Source organism: Xyrauchen texanus, chromosome 23 (assembly GCF_025860055.1).
Source record: "Xyrauchen texanus isolate HMW12.3.18 chromosome 23, RBS_HiC_50CHRs, whole genome shotgun sequence".
Lineage (NCBI taxonomy): Eukaryota > Metazoa > Chordata > Actinopteri > Cypriniformes > Catostomidae > Xyrauchen > Xyrauchen texanus.
In genome coordinates, this window is record NC_068298.1 from 34,683,770 (window position 1) to 34,691,834 (window position 8,065).

Below are 8,065 nucleotides of genomic sequence, written 5' to 3' on the forward strand. Positions count from 1 at the left end.
CACTGCATCCTGTGGGATTAGGTCAGGGGTTGAAGAAAGAGTCAGATACTTGTTGAGCCCAGATGCAGGGCTGAAATTCTTTTCTCCTTCTCAATCCATTTTCTCTGTATCTCTCTCTCCCACCCACTACTTGCTGGCCTAACCCACTCCTACACTCTTCTGACCGAAGGGAGATAAATCCTAGGGCTAGGACATTACAGGTTTGAACATCTGAGGTGTGGGTTTTCATGCGCGTCAGATTCGCTCATTGTAAATGTTTTGTTTCATTTTCTTTAGCGATCTGTATCAAATAAATGAAGAAAAAAGTTCTGTCTCTCCTACAACGTGCATCCATGTCTTCATTTGTTATTGTTTATTGCATGGCGTGAGCCCTATGCAAATACTTTGTAACAGCTGTTGTGTTTTGCTTTTTTCATATGCTAACATGGCGCTGTTTGGGTGGAGTTTACATATCAATATATACATCTCAAACCTAATCAGATATATAACAGTCTCGTATCCATCTTGGAGTGCATCTGATAGCAATCCAATCAGCAAAAATGCATGAAGTGACCAAGTGTAAATACCCCCTGTGTGTATAAGTGTTTTAGGGGAAATTATGTAGGTGTATTATATAGGTGTATTATATCCATCAAAACACAATTCTAGTGCATTGTGGGTGGTTGCCTGAAAGTTGCTATTTGCTGTTACTAGGCTGTCAATCGAGTACAATCTGTAATCAAATGAAGCACCATTAGTGCAACCGAATGGATTAAAAAAATTTTTTTTTGAATACGCTTACCATCTGCTCTCGATTGAACAAACAGATAGTCCCGCCCCCAACATTGGTTGAGTCAATGTTGTTGCACCGCCTTGACATGTTGCTCAAAACAAACAGAGGAATTTTTATAGCACCACAGAGACAAATGGCTTACTTACAGTTGTTTCTGCATATTGAGATGGGATAGAAGAAAATAGGACCCCTAATAAAGATACATAATTCAATGTATAATAATCAAAATAAATATAAATATAATTTATGTATATTATATAATATATAATTCAGATGGTTCAGACATAAGCCTACATTATTGTGGCAGACATGTAAAGCATTGATTAGACAACAAAAAACAAAGTACCTTAAAACATCAATAAGCCTATCAGTGGCCTACAGTCAACAGCAATCCATTTTGTAAACAAGTTTGATGGGTCCTTGCATCCATCTGCTTTATTTTTGTTAAAATGCATCTCAAGACCCCTGCATTCGGGAGTTGTGCTCCATCCAACTGCCTTTATACACAAGAATGTATTCTGCTGTGTGAGGCTCCTTTTGTGTAGTATGCTACCTGTACAGCTGTGCTGACTTTGCCCTGCTGACTGTAATTCACAAAAACATGAAGGTGGTACTTCCAAGCTTGAAATGCTCCAATGGTAGATAAAAAAGTGATTCCAGAATTTACAGTACATAAGGTGAGGTTGCATGATTAATTGTGTTAATTTCTTAATACATAATTTTTTTTACTACACTTACTAACCTTTCATGTGTAAAGTTATAGCCAATTTTACAACCATGACAAAGTAATTTCAACAAACCCTATAACGATTGTAAAAATGACCATTTAAACAACTTTACAGCTCAAATTATACATAAGTTACATCTCATCATTTACTTACCCTCATGCCATCCAATATGTGTATGACTTTCTTTCATCTGCTGAACACAAACAAAGACATTTAGAAGAATTTCTCAGCTCTGTAGGTCCATACAATGCAGGTGAATATGTGCCAAAATTTTGAAGTTCCAAAATCCACACTAGGGCAACATAAAAGTACTCAACACGACTCTGGTTGTTAAATATATTTGTTCAGAAGCGATATGATCTATATTTAAGAAACAGATCAATATTTAAGTATTTTTTCACTATAAATTCTCCTCCCTGCAATCTCCACTTTAACTTTCACTTTCACATTCTCCTTCTTCTGTTTTTCACATTTGTGTGATTCACATTTTTCATGCATGTCATCCACTACTGGGCAGGGAGGAGAATCTATTATAAAAATGACTTAAATATGTAGCAGTTTCTATACCACACCTTCAATATTGAGTCAGAACACATGCTCCACTGGAGTCGTATGGATTACTATTTTTTTTTAATGGCAAAAATCATGAGCAATGGATTATTGACGACGAGCGTGACCTGTTTATGCGGCAAGATCTGTAAGAACCTGAGAGGTCTGAGGATCCACCAGACCAAGACGGTCTGCACAAGGATGAAGCAAGTTTAGCAGCACTCAGAGACAGTGCATACCACTGTCCCTGGTGAAATGGAGGAGGAACAGGATCTGGAGCCACACCACAGTGTCCAGAACCTCCAAGTTTTGCATGCTTCACCTAGTAGACCATCGGAACATTGCCGGGTTGCATGGACTGCAGCACACAAGGGGACTGAGTGGCGCCAGTTTGACGAGGATGCTGATGCTACCCTTGAAGCTTCATCAAGGGGGGAGGTGGATCAGCGACTCCAGTTGATGTGCACTTTGATCATCAGCATCAGTGCTGAAAGATTTGGCATTAAACAACCAAAAGCCAGCAGCACAGCTAGGCCAAACCGGCATGAGATTAAGATCACACAGCTCAGGAAAGAACTAAGGTCTCTAAAGCAGCAGTACAGGAAGGCAAGAGAAGAGAAGAGGACAGAACAGCCCTCACAGAGCTCCGGAACATCGTACGACAGAAGCTTATTTCCCTCTGACACGCAGAGTGGCATAGGAAAAGCAGCAGGGAGAGGGCTCGCAAGCGGTCTGCCTTCATAACAAATCCCTTTATATTCAATAAACAGCTGCTTGGACAGAAGCGGAGCGGGACCCTCACATGCCCAGAAGAGGAAATCAACCGACACCTCAGTGACACCTACAGAGACAGTAGGAGAGAGGAAGACCTGCCCCCCCCCCTGGAGAGCTAATTACACCACCAGACCCATCCATCCAGTTTAACAACAAAGAGCCCACCATGGCAGAAGTCTGGGCTATAGTCAGAGTGGCGCGGACAAGTGCAACTCCAGGGCCGAGTGGAGTGCCATACAAAGTATACAATAATTGCCCGAGACTCCTGCAGAGGCTATGGAGACTCATCAGGGTAGTAAGGTGGAGGGGGAAGGTAGCCAAGCAGTGGAGGCATGCAGAAAGTGTTTGGATACCAAAGGAGGAGAAGGCGAGTGACATCACGCAGTTCCGCACCATCTCGCCGCTAAGTGTAGAAGGTAAAGTCTTTTTCAAGGTCCTTGAAAACTGGCTTCCTGAGTACCACCTGAGGAATTCCTATATAGACACAGTGCAGAAGGGAGGCGTTCCAGGCGTGCCAGGCTGTATAGAGCATACAGGAGTGGTCACCCTGTATGTTGATCCGTGAAGCAAAGGAAAACCGAGGCGACCTGTCAGTCCTCTGGCTTGACCTTGCGAATGCTTACGGATCCATTCCACATAAGCTGGTGACAAAAACCTTGGCAGCATTCCATGTCCCTGAGAAGATCCAAGAACTCATTCGGGACTACCACGGCAGCTTCAGTTTGTGATTCACCTCTGGGACAATCACATCAGCATGGCATCGCCTAGAGAAAGGCATCATTACTGGTTGCACCATTTCAGTGGTGTTGTTCGCCCTGGCAATGAATATGCTCCTCAAGTCAGCAGAAGTGGAATGCAGGGGCCCCTTTGTCCAGATCTGGTATTTGCCAACCTCCGATACAAGCTTTCATGGATGATCTGACGGTCACATCAACTTCAGTGACAGGATGCCGCTGGCTCCTGCGTGGGCTGGAGAGTTTCATCACATGGGCAAGGATGGCCTTCAAGCCAGCCAAATCCAGGTCCTTGGTCCTGAGGAATAGTATAGTGGTCGATAAGTATCGCTTCAACATAGAGGGAGTCCTAGTTCCATCAGTGTTCGAGACGCCCATGAAGAGCCTGGGGAAGATCTTTGATGGAACCCTGAGAGACACCGCAGCGGTCCAGTCAACACTGAACTGAAATTATGCCTGTCAGCAGTGAACAATTCAGGACTCCCAGGGAAGTTCAAAGCATGGATCTATCAACACGGAATCCTGCCAAGGCTCCTTTGGCCACTGCTGATATACGAAGTCCCGATAACCACCATGGAGTGCTGTGAGTGAAACATCAGCCAGTTCCTTCACAGGTGGCTGGGCCTGCTGAAGAGCCTTAGCAGTATTGCTCTATATGGGCACACTAACAAGCTGCAGCATCCCTTCACCAGCCTGACAGAGGTGTTTAAAGTCACCAGAGCCAGGGAGGTCCTACTTTACAGGGACTCATCTGACTCCAGAGTCTCCTCTGCAGGCATCACAGTGAGAACTAGAAGGAAGTGGCGGGCTCAGGGGGCAGTTGAGCAGGCAGAAGCAAGGCTGAGACATGGTGTCTTGGTAGGTTCTCTGGCAGTCGGACGAGCAGGGCTTGGTAGTCATACAAGACCCCGCTACGACAAAGCGCATGGGTGTGAGAGACGGCGGCTGGTCCAGGAGGAGATCCGTGCTGAGGTAGAGGAGGAGTGCCGCAGTAGGACAGTGGTCATGCGTCAGCAGGGAGCTTGGACAACCTGGGACCATGCATCTACCAGAAAGATCACATGGACAGAAATGTGGAAGTCAGAAACAGCGAGACTCAAATTTCTGATTCAGTCAGTATTCAATGTTCTCCCAAGCCCATCCAATCTGCATACTTGGGGTCTTGTGGAAACTCTAGAGCACATCCTGAGCAGCTGCCCAAAAGCCCTTGGAGAGGGGAGGTACACATGGCGCCATGACTAGGTGTTGAAGGTAGTAGCGGATACCATTTGCACAGGAATATGACAGAGCATATAGCAGCTCCCAGCAAGGCATAACATCACCTTTGTCAGGGCAGGGGAGAAAACGCAGGCAGAGCGGAAGATCTCAACAGGGCTACTCGCCTCGGCTCGTGACTGGCAGCTGAAAGTGGACCTCGGGAGACGGCTGAAGTTCCCAGAGCACATTGCGAAAACAAGACTCAGGCCAGACGTGGTCTTAACCCTCTGGGTCGACGGACGCGCCGGCGCTGGATATTTTCGTCATTGCAGCAGAAACAATTTAAAATACTCTGTCATTTTTGGGTATACAGATAAGTGTAAGACATCATTAGAGACTATAAAGGGTCTACTTTTATTTGTGTACACTCACAATAACAACAAAATCTTGTGCTTTTGTAAAATTAAGAAAATAAAAATAATGTGATCCCACCCACCAGCATAGCGCGCCATTCATACGCTAATGTGCTGAGACGATCAAGGGAACGCCCCGACTGCGAGATTTGATGTAAACACAACACAACTAAACTTTTCTGCATGTTTGTAAACTCCTGGATGTAAGGATGAGTTAACATTTTCCTCAGAAGAAGAGCGGTTCTCTGATGAACATTTGTATTTTGAAGAGAGACTTGATCCAGCCGAGGATACAATTTCGGACGAGTAAGTAATTTAGTTTTCATTAGCTGACATGCTATTTTATATAAACGTACATATTTTGCTAGTTGGACTGTTTCCAGACAGGATTCAAAGTATTGACATTTGAAATATGTCCTAATTGGCAAGTTTTAGTTACATTTAAATACATATAAAGCAGGCATTTACATTGTATGCTTAATGATATAAATATGATATGTAATATGATATAAAAATAATATGAATGTTTAGATTATATTTTAACGTGTTTATGCTGCCTCGTTATCATCAACAAAGCTTGTGCTTGCAAATATGTGTTCTGGTTAAATGAGTAAAATGCACTTTAAATATGCCCATATTAGAATTATCCCATATATGATTTCTGAAGGATCATGTGACACTGAAGACTTCAGTATTGATGCTGAAAATTCAGCTTTGATCACATTTTACAATATATTCAAATAGAAAACTGTTCTTTTAAATTGTAAAATGAGTTAACAATGTTTTTACTGTATTTTGGATCAAATAAATGCAGTCTTGGTGAGCAGAAGAGACTTCTTTTAACGGTAGTGTAGGTCTAAAATTAAGTAAAGTCTTTATGTAAAGAAAATGTATAGTCAGATTACTTCTTTTAACTTAAAACTTAATTTTGATCATTAAGTGTCCTCACATTCATTCTCTTTGTCACATTCCTCATTGATAGGCCCAGAGGAGTGGTCTTTTTTATCCTCAGGTGTGAATCACATAAATATTTGTGATAGTTCACGCCTCCTCGCATATTACCTATCAACGCTAAAAGTGTCTTACAAAAGTTCAATTACTATATTGTTTTGTATGAATGAGTGATCAGGATGGTTTTCACATCATTTTGTAGCAAAACCTCTAGGCTACAAGATCCAGTTCTCAAAGGACTTGTGGACAAATGTTTATTATGTGTTATATGACTTTATTTCAGTGACTTTATTTCAGTGACTTAAAATGTAAATTATTTCAAGAACCATGCATAAACATTATTTTCTCAAAAATACAAACCTGTACATGCATTTTGCTCACATATTATTGTTGCCCAGTTTGTGCTGAATACAGTGTAATTAGACTTTAGCCATTAACATGTTTTTAAGCAACTGAAAAAAGCACAAATGTCAAGGCATGTCAAAACTTCTCCAGGGCCCAAAATACCCCCAGACCCCAGAGGGTTAACATCTGACTCTTCAAACAAGTAATGATCTTGGAACATACAGTCCCCTGGGAAGACCGCGTAGAGGAAGCCCATGAGCTGAAGAGGGCCAAATACGTTGAGCTGCTAGAGGCCTGTAGAGGGAATGTATGGAAGGCCCACTGTGAGCCTATCGAGGTGGGCTGCAGGGGATTTCCAGGGCAGTGTCTGCACTGGGCACTCAGGCTCCTTGGCATCAGAGGGTTGTAGGAAAGAAAAGCCACCAGGAACATCATTGAAGCTGTGGAAAAAGTTTCAAGTTGGATGTGGATCAAGAGGGGGGATCCATGGTGTAGCGTGCCGCTTGGACACAAGCTGGGGACTGATAATCCCCGGTTGGGTCACCCAGGTGAGGGTGTCTGATAATTAGACGCGAAACACCCGATGACCCTGGGTTCATCCAAGCCGCTTCATCTACATACAGATGGTGTTTCTCCAAACTAATCTGCCTTTTTGTGGATTTTGGAACTTCAGCATTTTGGCACCCATTCACTTGCATTGTATGGACATATAGAGCTGAAATATTCTTCTAAAACTCTTAATTTCTGCTCTTCAGAAGAAAGAAAGTAATACATATCTGGGATGCCAGGAGGGTGAGTAAATCATTAGAGAATTTTCATTTTTGGGTGAATTATCCCTTTAATGGTCCAATTCCCCCAAGTCTTTGATTAATGCAGTAAACCCTAAAACTACTGTAAAAAGTGAGGATTTAAAAAGCTTTACAGCTCAAACATTACACACGTTTTAAAAAAATATATACTAATTTAAACCTTTTTCTGTGATAAAATACTTCCTCCTTTCCCAGCTTAATATGCAGAGACAACTATAATTAAGCCATTCATGGGTTAATTTTCTCGAAAACTGTTTTAAGCGGCACATCTATGCCAAGCACAATGACATTTACTCAACCAATGGCATGAGTTGGGCTCTAGACTATCTTTTAGTGATGGGTTGTTCATGAACGATTCATTCATTTTGAACAAATCTTTTATGTGACTGAGAAGAACAAGTAGTCTCACAGAGTGATTTGTTCATTTTGTGTTGGCTGTACGTTTTGTGGTGGCATTGCCGAGTCTCCATTCGTTTTTTATGTGAAAACAGCATAGGCGCTGTACAGGAAACAGAAATGATTTGTTCACCTTTCAACTCTTTTGGTCTGAGTCATTCGTTCTTTTGTTACGTGACAGCTGTTAGGCTATGCATTGCTCACACAGGAAACAGAAATTATTCATTCACCTCTCGAGTCATCTAGTCCGAGTTGTTCATTCTTTTGTGACATGACAGCCATAGTATACGGCTGTCACATGACAAAAGAACGAATGAGAAGAGGTGCAGAAAAGCTGGCAGATGTTCTTACCGACATCTTCAACATCTCTCTGAGCAGCGCCGTCGTTCCAACGTGC

At 42.5% G+C, this 8,065-nt stretch overlaps 1 pseudogene; it reads left to right on the plus strand.

The window, feature by feature from the left end:
* Positions 1 to 2,508: 2,508 nt before the first annotated feature.
* Positions 2,509 to 6,988, plus strand: LOC127663086 (uncharacterized; annotated as a pseudogene).
* The last annotated feature ends 1,077 nt before the right edge of the window (positions 6,989 to 8,065 follow it).